The sequence below is a fragment of the Carcharhinus amblyrhynchos genome, chromosome 17, assembly GCF_965287045.1.
Source record: "Carcharhinus amblyrhynchos chromosome 17, sCarAmb.v2.hapA, whole genome shotgun sequence".
Lineage (NCBI taxonomy): Eukaryota > Metazoa > Chordata > Chondrichthyes > Carcharhiniformes > Carcharhinidae > Carcharhinus > Carcharhinus amblyrhynchos.
Window position 1 is genome coordinate 17,926,873 of NC_137340.1, and position 15,742 is coordinate 17,942,614.

At 42.2% G+C, this 15,742-nt stretch overlaps 1 protein-coding gene across 1 annotated transcript in view; it reads left to right on the forward strand.

Moving 5' to 3' along the window:
* dntt (deoxynucleotidyltransferase, terminal) overlaps positions 1–15,742 on the forward strand; it is a 222,942-nt gene that overhangs the window by 155,068 nt on the left and 52,132 nt on the right. The window lies entirely within an intron of this gene.

The following is a 15,742-nucleotide window of genomic DNA, read 5'->3' on the forward strand; positions in this document are numbered from 1 at the left end:
ATAATTTGCTGAGAATTATTGTGTTGAAGCCGGCCACACGTGTTGAACGCCCAAGTTCCAGTGTTAGCTATGGATTAATTGGTGGACATTAGAGTCAGGAGCAGGGGTAGAGGGTTGCTGAGCCTGCTCCAACAGGGGGGTTGTGGGGGGCAGGGCGGGGGGGGGGGGGGCGCTTCTCCTTAAATCCCAGTGAAAAACTAACACTCTCTCCCAGCTTAACTCCCCAGACCCCAAGAATACCTCCCCCCCCCCCCGCCACCCCTCCCCATTACAACCCCTCAGATGTTCCTTACATTCCCCCTCTGGGACTCCTGCTACTTGTTTGTCCTCCAAGTCATAGGCCTAAATTCCTGCAATGCCTCTTCCGGCCACAGTGGTGCTGTATCTGGAGGAACTGGAGAGCTGCCATGGCTGATCTTTGGCTTCAACATCACTTTCCCGCCTGTTCCCCATACTCCTTGATTTGTTGAGATTCAACAATTCTGACGGTCCCAGCCTAACGATGGACCGTCTACAAGTCTGAGATGGGAGAATTCTGAAGATTCATAATCCCATGTGAAATTTCTCCTCATTACAGTTGGAAATTAGGGCCCCTTATCCTAAAACTGTGTCTGCTTGTTCTAGATTACACAGCCAGGGGAAGCAACCTCTCCACATCAACACTGTCAAGCCCCCTTCATAATTGTGAAATGTTTCAATGGGGCCAGCTTACCTTTGAGACACCAAGGTCTAGGTTCCAGTCCCACTCCACGGCTTCAGCAGAAAGATCAGAGCTGACACTCTAGTGCAGTACTGAGGGAACACTGCACTTGCTGTAGGATCTTTTAGATGTGTCATCAAACCCAGGCCCCATCATCCTGCTTGAGTGGATATGGAAGATCCCATAGCACTAATTTCAAGAAGAACAGGAGAGTTATCCCTGGTATCCTGGCCCATATTTACCCTCAATTAACGTTACACAAATGGATTATCTGGTCACTATCAGCTTGATGTTTATGGGAGCTTGCTGTTTGCAAATTGGCTCCCATGTTTCCTGCATTATAACAGCGATTACACCCCGAAAAACTACATTGGCTATAAAATGCGATGGGCAGTGGTTGTGAGTAGTGCTTTTTAAATGGAAATGTTTCTTTCTTTCATTGACACTAAATGAAATAAATCATTGGTTGACACTCTTTTTTTAATAGCTGTGTTTGTTGCCAAGGGCATACATGGCATTTCTAGGCTTCTACTCTGTTCAGCTATTACGAGTGATAGAGTAGACAGTGGCCATAAATAAAGAGGCAGCAACATGGTGGCATTTTACTTGACTGACTTAAGGAAAGACAGCTCGGGTCACTGGAATGTTCCTCTTCTCTCCATCCCATTTGTGGAAAAGCCTCTACCTGTCTCCCTTTTTCCACCCATGAGCCCACCTTCAGCGCTCTCTGTCCCAGAGTGCAGTTGTCAGAATCCTCAAAGGATTGATAATGAAACACAGATGAGGTTGGTATCATGAGACCTGGTCTGCTTGGCAGGCATTAATAGAAATCATCTAGAGAAACAGGATGTGACTTTCAACCTGGAGTCTTGCTATGCTGTCTGCTGACTACAGTTTAAATAGCAGCATGAGAGGTAAGTCTGGAAGTGTAATGTTAAAACTTTCCAAAGACCAGGAGCTTAAGCTATGTAATGTTGCCCATTACTGATTCAGTTGTGGGGTTAGTGGGCAGTTTCCATGTCTCTGGTCAAAATCCATAGGAACTATATGGTAGCTTTTACTGCTTCTGTGGATATAGCAAGGTTCAATGGCTTCCCCTATGTTATAATACCAGGCTGGGGAGGCAGGTTATTTTCTAATCCCTGGGCTACCATTTTATACTCTTTCCCTCCCTCCCCCCCTCCCCTCCCCCCCCACCTCCTGGATGCTGAGGTGGAGGAGCATAAAATTGTTTCAGTGGGATTTCCTCTGTGTTTCTGCCTGCCCTGATCAGGTTGTAATTTTACAGTGGGGTGGGCAGGGCCCTGGAGGGAAGCCTACACTTGCCCCAATTAAGACCCTTAAATGGCCATTTGAGTGCCTTTTTCCTATTTGACCTCAATTTTTAGGCAGATCACAGTTCAGGATGGAAGTGGGGTGGGGTGGGGGGGAGCGCTTCCCCTTAAATCCCGGTGAAAAGCTCACCCCTCCCAGCTTAATCCCCCAGACCCCAAACACACCACCTTCTCTCTCTCCTCCTCTCCCCCCCCCCCCCCCCCCCATCCCCCCACTTTTACAACCCCTCAGATGTCCCTTACGTTCCCCCTCTGGGACCCCTGCTACTTGCCTGTCCTCCAAATCAGAAGCTTAATATCCTGCAGTGCCCCTCCCAGCCACAACAGTGCTGTGTCTGGAGGAACTGAACATCTGTCGATCAATATGATTGCCTCCAGTTCTCCAGAATTGAGGTGGAGATGCTCCCTAATGGTAGTTAACATGCCTAAAATTTCAGGCCCAGGTTTTGTTGATTTATAATGTGTCCAAAAATCTTTTGGTACAGCAGAACCTACTTTTTTTAATTAGCAAAAAGGTAAGGTTTGATCTAACAGTTTATAATTCTTTTCATGTTTTAAGAAACATGACACAATCTTTTATTTGTTTATGTGATGTGGGAATTGCTGGCTGGACCAGCATTTATTACCCATCCATAATTTCCCTTGAGAAGGCGATGTGCTACCTTCTTGATCTGCTGCCGTCCATCTTTTGTAAGAATACTCACAATGGTGTTCCAGGATTTTAACCCAGTGAAGGAAATGGTGATATAGTTCCAGGTCAGAATAGTGTGTGGCTTGGAGGGAAACTGGTAGGTGGTGATGTTCATCTATATCTGCTGCTGCCCTTGTCCTTCTAGGTGGTAGAGATTGCGGGTTTAGATGGTGCTGCTGCATGGTGAGTTGCTGTAATGCATCGTGTAGATGGTACACATTGCTGCCAATGTGCACAATGATGCAGGGGGTGAATTTTGAAGGTGGTGGGTAGGTGGTAATTAAACAGGATGCTTTGTCTTGGATGATTCTCGGGTGCCTTGAGTGTTGTTGGAACTGCACACATTCAGGCATGTGAAGAATATTCTAACACACTCCTGACTTGTGCCTTGTAGTTGGTGTATAGGCTTTTGGGGAGTCGGGGGGTGAGTTCCTCTCTGCTGAACATCCAGCCTCTGACCTACTCTTGTAACCATAGCATTTATATAGCTAGTCTGGTTCACTTTCTGGCCAATGGTACCTGAGGATCTTGATACTGGGGATTTAGCATTGGTAATGCCATTGAATATCAAGAGGAGATGGTTGAATTCTCTTTTTTGTAGATGGCCATTGCCTGGCACTTGTAGCGTGAACATTACTTGCCACTGGTCAGCCGAATCCTGAATATTGTCCAGGTCTTACATGGACTGCTCTAGTATCTGAGGAGTTGCGAATGTTGCTGAACATTGTGTAATCATTTATGAACATCCCCATTCTGACCTTATGATGGAGGGATGGTGTTGGATGAAGTAGCTGAAGATGGTTTGGCCTAGGACACTATCCTGAGGAACTCCTGCAATGATGTCCTGGTTGCAAGCACTGGTGAGTTTTCCCCTTGATTTTCGATGGCTTCAGTTTTGCTAGGGCTCCTAGGTATCATACTCAGTCAAACACTGCTTTGACATCGATGCATCTCACCTCACCTCTGGAGTTTCGCTGTTCATGTTTGGACCAAGGAGATCAGGAGCTGAGTGGCCCTAAGCGTCAATGAGCAGGTTATTGCTGAGTAAGTGTTGCTTGATAGCACTGTCACTGACACTTTCCATCACTTTACTGATGATCGAGAATAGACTGATGCAGTGGTAATTGGCCAGATTGGATTTGTTTTGCTTCTTGTGGACAGGACAGTTTTTCACTTTGCTGGGTAAATGTCAGTTTTATAGCTGTACTGGAATAGATTGGCAAATGGCACAGCTAGTTCTGGTGTACAAATCGTCAGTGCTATTGCTAGAATGTTGTCAGAGTCCAGAGCCTTTGCGGTATCCAGCACCTTTAGCTGTTTCTTGATATCACGTGGAGTGAACCCAATTGGCTTGAAGACTGGCATCTATGATCCTGGAACCTCAGGAGGAAGCCAGTTGGACCTGGGTTCAATTCCCGGCTTGGGTCACTGTCTGTGCGGAGTCTGCACGTTCTCCCTGTGTCTGCCTGGGTTTCCTCTGGGTGCTCTGGTTTCCTCTTCTAAAAGACATGCTGGTTAGGGTGCATTGGCCATGCTAAATTCTCCCTCAGTGTACCCAAACAGGTGCCGGCATGTGGCGATTAGAGAATTTTCACAGGAACTTTGTTGCGGTGTGAATGTAAGCCTACTTGTAACTAATAAATAACCTTCACTTTTACATTGATGTGCTGGTATTTCCCCCATCATTGAGGTGGGGGAAGTTTGTGAATACTCCTCCATGTTAGTTGTTTAATTGTCCATCACCATTCATGACTGAATATGGCAGGACTGCAGAGCTAAGGTCTGAACCATTGGTTGTGGATTTGCTTAGTTTTCCCATTTTTAAGTATACCTGGCAGGCCCTCTGCACTATTCATTGAACCAGGGCTGATCCCCTGTCTTGGTGGTAACGGTAGACTTGGGGGGGTATGACAAGCCATGGGGTGGGTGGGGCGCGGGGAGGTGTACCGTTTCTGGTAATATAAAATTTGACTGCTGCTGATGGCTCTGGATGCCCAATTTTAGATTGTTCAAAGCCTGCCCCATTTAGCATGGGTGGAAGTGCCACACAAAATAATGAATGGTCTTCATGGTGTGAAGATGGGACTTTGTCTTCACAAGGACTGTGCAGTCAGACTCCCATAGATACTGTCATTTACTGATGCATCTTTTATAGGTAGATTAGGGAGTAAGAGGTCAAAATAGGCTTTTTCCTCTTGTTGGCTGTCTCGCTACATGTTGCAGACCCAGCCTAGTAGCTTTGTCCATTAGGACATAGCTAGCTTGCTCAGTAATGATGCTAAATGAATGACTCTTGATTATGGACATTGAAGTTTCCCATCCAGAATACCTTCTGCACCCTTGCCTCCCTCAGTGTTTCTTTCAACTGGTTTGGAGGAGAACTGATTCATCCGCTGGTGGGGGAATGGTACATGGTAATCAGCAGGAGGTTTACTTGCCTGTGTTTGATCTGATGCTGTGACTGTCCATGGAGGTCCAGTGTCAATCTTGAGGACATCCAGGGCACTCTCTCCTGACCGTATACCACTGTACTGCCACCTCTGCTGGGCCTATCCTGTTGGTGGGGCAATACGAAACCAGGGATGGTGATGGTATCTGAGTTATAGTTCTGAGAATATGATTCCCAGAAGTTAACATGACTTAAAGAATTGTTTAAAATTCCTGGCTTCTTTAATGGCCTGACTAAATAAAATGTAGATCCATTGTCTTCCTGAACATAACTGCTTTGTCATTTTTCACAGCCACATCATCTGTGCTTTTTTTCATTGAAGATCTGCTTAACAATAGAGGTATGTCACTAAAAACCACAGATATCCTGCCAGGGAGGAATATCACTTTGGAGATGATGACATGAAAACATCTTCCAAACCTGAAGCGCATGGTTTTTTTCATACTTCTTGACCTTCTGCTGATGTGTCTCGTCAACAGACTCCTGTTAGTAGTTAGGCCATTTCACCCCAAACATTGTGGAAGTGCAGCCACGAACCAAAACTGTACAGTTAAATGAATCAGCTATCAAAATACTCATCAATGGATTTAAACTCTGTGGCCAATAGAGTTCCTTCACAGTAATCCCAATCATCATTTTCAGCCTTGGAACTATCTGTTCATGTGTCATTTCAAAAACTTGATTCTATTATGCTGGGTAAAGTATTGCATAAGGATACTTGGAATTACACCGATGACATTTATTAACCATTCCCGTGTGTTTCTCAGTTTTATGCACCCACCCCAGAGCCGCTTTTTGTCTCTGCTCTTAAATTGGTTAAAAGTGTAGCTGCCCTCAGACCACTTCTTAATAACCCCCATCCTTATATCGGAATCTGCTTTTAACGTTTTGTCCATCTTGTACCTTAGCCACCATGCAATCCTTGCAGAGTTGACTGTATTCAATGGGAAGGTAACTGGATTTGACGCGCTTCCTATAAATTATTTTAAACAGCAATTATTTGGTATAAAAGAGAATCTTCACTTTGGAATTGAACCCCCATCAATTTTAAAAATCTGACAACAAACAAAATGAAGCCACAAAGATTTTAACTGTTGAATCTCACCTAATAACTGCTGGTTCATTTTTGAACTGGCACGGTGGTACAATGATTAGCACTGCTGCCCCAGAGTCAGAGACCTGATTCTTGGTTTGGATCACTGTCTGTGCGGACTCTGCACGTTCTCTCTGTCTGCATGGGTTTGCTCCTGATGCTTTGGTTTCCTCCCACAATCCGAAAGATGTGCTGGTTAGGTTCATTGGCCGTGCTACATTCTCCGAGTGTACCCAAACAGATGCTGGCGTGTGGAACTAGGGGATTTTCACAGTAACTTCATTGTAGTTTTAATGTAAGCCTACTTGTAACACTGATAAATAGACTAAACTTTATAAGCTTAAACTTTATAAGCTTAAACTTTATAAGCTTAAACTTTATAAGCTTAAACTTTATAAGCTTAAACTTTATAAGCTTAAACTTTATAAGCTTAAACTTTATAAGCTTAAACTTTATAAGCTTAAACTTTATAAGCTTAAACTTTATAAGCTTAAACTTTATAAGCTTAAACTTTATAAGCTTAAACTTTATAAGCTTAAACTTTATAAGCTTAAACTTTATAAGCTTAAACTTTATAAGCTTAAACTTTATAAGCTTAAACTTTATAAGCTTAAACTTTATAAGCTTAAACTTTATAAGCTTAAACTTTATAAGCTTAAACTTTATAAGCTTAAACTTTATAAGCTTAAACTTTATAAGCTTAAACTTTATAAGCTTAAACTTTATAAGCTTAAACTTTATAAGCTTAAACTTTATAAGCTTAAACTTTATAAGCTTAAACTTTATAAGCTTAAACTTTATAAGCTTAAACTTTATAAGCTTAAACTTTATAAGCTTAAAACCCCAGAAGTGTCTACCGGTCAGCAAAGAGCTGCCTGCCCTCCTTCAGGTAAGTGACCAGGAGAGGGTTTGGGGGGTCTAATGTATGGCCCTCTTTAGGTCTGCTACAAGCAGCTTCTGTTTAGTGGAATACAAAGATGACTCAGACCCCAATTAAAATGGTTTGGGAATCTATTTTACTTAAAGGAGTGAAATTTGCTTGAATTTCTAAAGCTTCTTCTTGAAATAGGCACATACCTAATCTGAATGAAAAACCCTGAAGTTTAACCTTAAGTGTGGTAGAGGTGAGAACCCTCAACGTTTAGGAAGCATGCAGATAAGCACTTAAAACACCATAACATGGCTACGGACCAAGTGCTGAAAAATGGGATTAGAATACAATCATGGTGGACTAAAGGGCTTCTTTCAGTGCTTTACAGCGCTATGAATATAAATTTAAGAATGTACACAGGAATAAAACCTCTGGAACGTCACTGTCAAATTTGCAGCAGGTATTTGTCATTAAAATCAACCCCACTAAAAATTTAAAATTTGCTAGCAGGCTCGTGCATAAACCCATCCAAATGGTCAGATATGAAGCAACCAGTTTGGGATCTGGGAATGTCACCAATCTTAGACTTACAGTCTTAGCAGGGCTATGTGCACATTGTGGAGAATCAGGAAGATTGGAAGTTGGGACAATATCTTATAAATATGATGTGTAAAGGAAACTGTGGCCAGAATTCTCCAGCCATTTGCACCAATGGGATTCTCAGGTCCCACTACAGTGATGTGGAGATGCTGGCATTGGATTGGGGTAAACATAGTAAGAAGTCTCACAACACCAGGTTAAAGCCCAACAGGTTTATTTGGTAGCACAAGCCATTAGCTTACGGAGTGCTGCCCTTTCATCAGGTAAGTTACCTGATGAAGGAGCAGTGCTCTGAAAGCTAGTGGCTCGTGCTACCCACTACAGTGAACAAAGATTTAGCTGAGTGCCAAATTCTCCGTCCTCATTTGCAGCCGTGTCAGGGCGTGAACGACTGGAGGATTCCTGTTGACATTCGCTATCTTTCTTTTCTATTTTCCTAGCCAATGTTGTCCATTTTAATTCTCAATCTACACTTTGGTCTCTCCACACCATCCTTGCAGTCTCCCTCTGCATCATTTCATTCTCTGTCTGCATGGCTTCTCAGCATCTTGCCATTTCTTTCTCTCTCCTGATCTCTTTTCTGTTTTGTTTTTACCACCTGTATCTTTTTGCAATCTATTCAGCCTCCCTTCAGAAATGTTTTGATGATTTTACATTGTTTCTGCCTACAGTTTTCTTCCTCAATGTTGTTGCAAAAATATTTCTTCCTTGTCTCTTTCTTTCTCATTTCCTCTTTATTCTCAATCAGTTGGCCAATACACACACTTTTTAAGTGCATGGTAAATGATTGGTTACATATGATATTGTACAGTAACCTGAGAGCCTGTGGGGTACTTAAGGAAGTTCCCAGAGGCAATTTAGATTCTGTTGCCACAAATAGCTGAGTTCCTCAAAGCAAATATTCCAGAAATTGCCAGTTGGGTCCTTTTTGTTTTAAAGCACAAAGGACTTCAGGAGGTGGTTCGATAAATTTGGTGATTGCTATGAAAGTTGGGACGTGTGCCAGGTATACAGATTGTCCAGTCAGCTCACCTTGACATCCTATTTTTGGCTCACTTTTAATTTGCAAAGGCAACAAAGGAGAAGGTACCTATAAGATGACATAAACAGATGGTCAAGAGATGAAATACAACATGTTCAGGTCCTTGATTGCTTTGGGACTTGTAGACCTTGAGTGATGACATGGTACACACTTCTGTGTTCCGCCTTTCAGTGTTACTCCAGCTATAATCTAAAGAAGATAACTTATTATCTCTTAAAGTTGAGTTTATTTTTTTTTTGTTACTAACTAGGATATTGAGTCTCGATGACCCTAGTACATTAGTAGTCTACATTTATTGAATGCAGCGAACAATTGGCTAGGAAAAAAAAGGCAAATTGATCACAACATCGGAAACAACTACGCCCGGTTCTTATTCTGGTCTACAGGATGGTACTTCTTACATTGCTGGCAGATTAATGTTGAGAGTGTAAAGACAGAAATTCGTTAGCTATTTAATAAAACTTATAATTTATTTAAGAGCCAATCTATCTCTTTGGTGGTACTCATAATGAATGTTGCAGTCTGTCTTCCTAGGTTGGATTCCGATGAGCATATTGAAGCAGTTGGCTAGGTTTAAATTTTAATCCGCTCCCCAGTCCCTATTTTTTTCACTCAGAACACACTAAAAAGCTCATTATATCAAATTAAAGCACCTACCATCACACAATACTGATACAAGATGGACCCAGTGCTGTGATCCCTCTGAAATCCTGTTCTTTGCCACCTGGTGCAAGCACATCATTATCACCTTCAAAGGCGACCATGTCACACAAAGGGGGAAATGGGATTTGCTTCAGTTCTTTAAAAATAACTGATGTCAGAAGCATTCCTCAATGTGCCAGGAAGATTTTAAAGACTAGCTATGACCCCAGGCACTGAGGATCAACAGAAATCAAAGACACCAGACAAGCAGTAACTATTAACAGTTGCAATCTTAAATGAGTGTCAAGGTGAGCAAAGTAAGCCCTGCTGGATAAACTATATCTGAACAAGTTTTAGAGCACAGCTATGTTAAAATCCAGGTTGCTTGCAAATGATTACAATAGGAATGATTTGTGATTAACAAGAGGCGAAATAAAAAAAATCAAAATGTCACTTAGTGAAATGTTGTTTAAATAATTCAATTTTTGATTTGATTTATTATTGTCATGTATTAGTACACAGTGAAAAGTATTGTTTCTTGCATGCTATACAGACAAAGCATACCATTCATAGAGAAGGAAAGGAGAGAGTGCAGAATGTAGTGTTACAGTCATAGCTAGGGGGTAGAGGAAGATCAGCTTAATATAAGGCAGGTTTGATAGTCTGCTGTAGGTTTTTGAGTAGTTTAAAGGAAGAACATAAAGTTTAATGTCGTACAATTGCTTTAAGCAATTGCCTACTAATTTCTAGCCTTAACTGTAATTAAATAATTTTGTGCCCTAAAATATACCATGTATTATTGTTTCAATGCTTAATGATAAATCTTGACATTTTGCAAAAGGGTAAAATGGGTTTGTTTTGTACTTTCATACACACCATTTCTTTCCCTCTTTCGGAAATAGTGGGGAAGTGTTGGAAGGTTTATCAGGCTGATTATCAACTTGCGTTATGAATGTTCCTTCTGTGGTCAACAAGACCTGGAGTGGGACTTGAACTTAGAGTTTCTAGCTCAGAAGCAGGGGTGTTACATACTGAGCCACAAGATTCCACCCTCCCCACCCCACGTAAAATGGGCAATAGCGACTCAGCAGCCTGTTTTACATCTCACTTTTATTTCAGTTGATTTTGAGACCATTTGGTCTGTAAGGAAATGGTAGCCATTGTGATTCGTGCATGTTATGAAGTGTTGTTAGAGACCCAGTGAAACCCTGAATTCTAGGGAATTCAGTCACCTGGTGGAAGTGCTTTGGCTTCTTCTGTTGCTTGTTTATTGGAGGTTTCAACTGTTTGAGTCATCACCGAACCAAATACCGATATATCTAGAAGATATCACTAGTGGTTTAAAATAAACCCAGTGTCACAAACACATTAATCCAGGAGTAATTTTCACTGCAGTGGGCAACAGTATCTCACATCTTTGCATCCCAATATCTAGGCTTGGATTTTCTGACCTTTCCAATTGGCAGGATCTTCTGGCAGTGCAGCTGGTGAGCAACGCAAATTGAATAGCTGTGCCTCAAAAGACCACGGGAAGATGCATTGTAGGTGGACAAATCTACATAATTACAATAATTCTGGGGAAGTAATGACACCAACACACACACCCTTGATGCTTGAACTCAAATCAGTAAATTATTTCCTGTAGAGTTGGGAGTTCAGCACCAGGTACGCGTGTGCAGGGTTGGCATTCTTGGGGCAGGGTGGAGGTTGCATGCACCATGTGCCTACAGAGCTTCAGGGTAAAATTTCCCTTTTCCTCCCAAATCTAAATTAAAAGAGATTCGAGTTTACTTTTGTTTCACCGATTTTTCAAAAATTTCTCATTTTTGGGTCACAAAGAATAGTCCCATCAAATATTCCTACTTAATTCCTGGCATTGATTTGCATAATGTTAAAGTTGAAGTGTTTTACATGTTTGTAGGTGTGAAATAGTGAAATGCATCTTTAGAAATTCTGACTTGTTTGTGGAGCTACTTATTTTAATGTCAAATTCCTAACGTACTGATCCAGGCACCAACCTCCCGAGTGTCAATGAAGTTTCTGTAACAGGAGGTACAGGCATCTGTAGATCCCTAATTACAGTAAAAAGTCTGACAACACCAGGTTTTAGTCCAACCGATTTATTTGATAGTAAACGCACAAGCTTTCGGGTTAGTCCCTTTGTCAGGTGAATGGAGAGTTCTGGCCTCAGACAGAGCATATAAAGCACAGACTGTTTACAGATTACTGATTAGAATGCGAATCTTTACACCTAACCTGCTGTTCAAGTCTTGAAGTGGCCGACAATGTGAGTGGAAGGAGCACTGATCACAGGTTAAAGAGATGTGTATTGTCTCCAGACAGTACAGTGAGTGAGGTTTTGCAAACCCAGGCAAGTGTTGGGGGTTACAGATAGTGCGACATGAACCCAAGTGTGTGGAACTTGCCAAGTTCCACACACATGAGGACGGTCTCAACAAGGATCTTGGGTTCATGTCGCACTATGATAATTATTAACTCATTATGTAGCTACAGTCACAGATGTAAAATGGCAAAAAATGTTTTATTTTTAAGGAATAAAAGCATAAATCTGAATATATAAAATTACAAATCTTTGTTTAACAGTAACATGTCCCATCAAAATGTCAAGTATTATATTCCAATGTAGCTATCACTCTACAATGAATACGTAAGGCTTAGTTCCAGGAATAAACAGTGAGGGCATGATTCTCTGCATCCACAGTTTGTGTTAACGTCAGTTTGCTGTCTCATGTGGCTGACCAACTTCTACTTTTAGATTGGTAATTTTTGGGAACTGTTCCCATGCCACTGGTATCACTTGTGTTATGAGGAATGAGAGTCATATAGTCATGTTATGTGTCTATGTCGACCGTCAAACACCAATCTATACTAATCTCATTTACCAGCATTTGCTCTACAGCCTACAATGCCTTGGTGATTTAAGTGCTCATCCAGATGCTTCTTAAATGTTGTGAGAAATCTGTCTCCATCACCACCTTATGCAGCATGTTTCATATTTCCACCAGCCTCTGGATGAAAAAACATTTTCCTTGGATCTCCTCTTAAACCACTTACTCCTCACCTGGTTTTAGACACCTCTGTCTTGGGAAAAATATGCTTATCATCTACCCTATCGATGCCCCTCATAATTTTGTATGTCTCCTTTCAGCCTCCCCTACCCCAGGAAAAATTAACATAGTGTATCTTGTCTCTCCTTATATCTGAAACTTTTCATTCCAGGCAACATCCTGGTGAATCTCCTCTGCACCCTTTCCAGTACAGTCACATCCTGCTGCTAGTGTGGTGATCAGAACTGCACACAATATTCCATCTGTGGCCTAACCAGTGTCTTTAAAGCTGTACCAGTTCTCCTTGCTCCTATGTTCTATGCCCCTGTTAATGAAGGCAAGCATTCTGTATGCTGCCTTCACCACTGTATCTATCTGTGCCATCACCTTCAGGGAACCATGGACATGTACACCATGGTCCCTTTGTTCCTCAATACTCTCTGGGGACCTACCATTCATGTGTATGTCTTACTGAAAGAAGACCTCTCATTTATCAAGATTAAATTCCATCTGCCATTGCTCTTCCCAATTTACCAGTTGATCAATATCAGTCTGTAAGCTAGGACTATCCTCTCACTATCAACAACACCAATTTTTGTGGCATCTGCAAACTTACTAAATATACCTTCTACATTCACATACAAATCATTTATGTATATAACAGACAGTAAGGGTCCCAGGACCAATCCCTCTGGTACACTGTTGGTCACAGGCTTCCAATCGCAAAAGCAGTCCTCCAGCATCACTCTGCCTCCTATTAACAAGCCAATTTTGGATCCAATTTGCCATGGATCCCATGGGCTCTAAGCTTTTGGATCAACCTTCCATGTGGGGCCTTGTTAAAGGCCTTACTGAAGTCCACGTAAACCACATCAACAATGCTTCCCTTACTAATATATTTAGTTACCTTTTCAAAAAAAAACTCTCTTAAATTAGACAAGATCTCCCACCAACAAGTTCATGCTGACTATCCCTCATCAATTGCCACCTTCCCAAGTGTTGATTAATCCTATCCCTCAGATATTTTTCCAATAGTTTCCCTACTAGTGATGTTAGACTAACTGGCATGTAATTACATGGCTTGTCCCTGCTGCCTTTCTTGAATAAAGGTACCACATTAGCTATCCTGTAGTCATCCTGCACTTCACCTGTGGCCAGCAAAAATTTAAATATCTCCATCAGGGCCCCTGCAATCTCCTCCCTTGTGTTAACAACAAGGCAACACTGGCAAAGCAGGAGCAGATCTGAATAGTGACCTAGCTATCATTATTCCATTAAATGTTTTTTAGATGCTAAAAGCAGTTATTGTTGCATAATTAAACACTTAGGGGTGCAGGAGATGCCATTTTTGGATAAAACCATTAAACTGAAGCCCTATCTGGTCTCTCTCGAGTGACTACAAGATATCTGATGGCAATATTTCAAATTAAAGAATGTGAGTTCTCCTCATGGCCAGCCAATACTTATCCCTCCGTCAATGTTGCTAAAACAGATTATCTGGTCAATATCACATTTCTATTTGTGGGAGCTTTCCATGCACACATTGACTGCCTTGTTTCCTACATTACAACAGTAACAATATTTCATAAGTTCTTCATTTAGCTGTAAAGAGTTCTGAGATGTCATATAAAATCAAATACATCCTTTCTAACATAAAACCTACACAACAAAACTAGGTAAAAACAAAAAAAGGGACAATAGTCTAGAGATGATAGTGTTGACTGTGAACTTTCCCCTCCATCTTGACTGTCCCTTTGTTTTTAACTTTTCAGTTCCCTTGGCCCTCCCCAACACAGCCCCCTCCCCCTCCCCCTCCCACAGGGCCACCTGTCCACTGTTGTTGTTTTGCTCCCAATTAGCACTGATCTTTATTCTCTTGTCATATATTTTGCTGTGTTACCTTTTGCCGCTATTAACACTCTTCCATCCTTATTGGCACAATTAACATCTTCCTTTGTCTTATGTCCATGGCACCTTTATCAACCTCCTCATTGCTCTGACCTATCCCTGTCCTCCTAGTCTTCCTGACTACCTCCACCTTCCTTTCCAGCTATATAATTCATTACATTGCTACCTCTCCAGTTCTGCACAGGGATCAAATGGACTCAAAACAATAACTCTGTTTCTGTGTTCACAGATGCTGTAAAAAGTCTGACAACACCAGGTTTTAGTCCAACCAATTTATTTGATAATAGACTCACAAGCTTTCGAGGTTTCCCTCTTCGTCAGGTGAATGGAGAGTTCTGGCCTCAGACAGAGCATATAAAGCACAGACAGTTTAGAGATTACTGATTAGAATGCGAATCCTTACACCTAACCTGCTGTTCAATACCTGAAGTGGCTGACAATGTGAGTGGAAGGAGCACTGATCACAAGTTACAGAGATGTGTATTGTCTCCAGACAGTACAGTAAGTGAGGTTTTGCAAACCCAGGCAAGTCACGGGGGTTACAGATAGTGCGACATGAACCCAAGATCCCTGTTGAGACCGTCCTCATGTGTGCGGAACTTGGCTATCAGTCTCTGTTCAGCGACCCTGCGCTGTCGTGTGTCGTGAAGGCCACCTTGGAGAATGCTTACCCGAAGGTCAGAGGCTGAATGCCCATGACCGCTGAAGTGTTCGCCAACAGGAAGGGAACAGTCTTGCCTGGCGATTGTCGAGTGATGTTCATTCATCCGTTGTCATAGCGTCTGCATGGTCTCCCCAATGTACCATGCTTGGGGACATCCTTTCTTGCAACGTATCAGGTAGACAATGTTGGCCGAGTTGCAAGAGTATTTACCATGTACCTGGTGGATGGTATTCTCACGTGTGATGATGGTATCCGTGTCGATGATCCGGCATGTCTTGCAGAGGTTGCTGTGGCAGGGTTGTGTGGTATTGTGGTCACTGTTCTCCTGAAGACTGGGTAGTTTGCTGCGAACAATGGTCTGTTTGAGGTTGTGTGGTTGTCTGAAGGCAAGAAGTGGTGGTGTGGAGATAGCCCTGGCGAGATGTTCGTCTTCATCAATGATATGTTGAAGACTCCGGAGAAGATGTCGTAGCTTCTCTGCTCCGGGGAAGTACTGGACGACGAAGGGTACTCTGTCCACTGTGTCCCGTGTTTGCCTTCTGAGGAGATCGGTGTGGTTTTTCTCTGTGGCGCATCGGAACTGTCGATCTGAGTCGAGCACCATATCCTGTTCTTATGAGGGCATCTTTCAGGGTCTGGAGGTGTCTGTCACGATCCTCCTCATCTGAGCAAATCCTGTG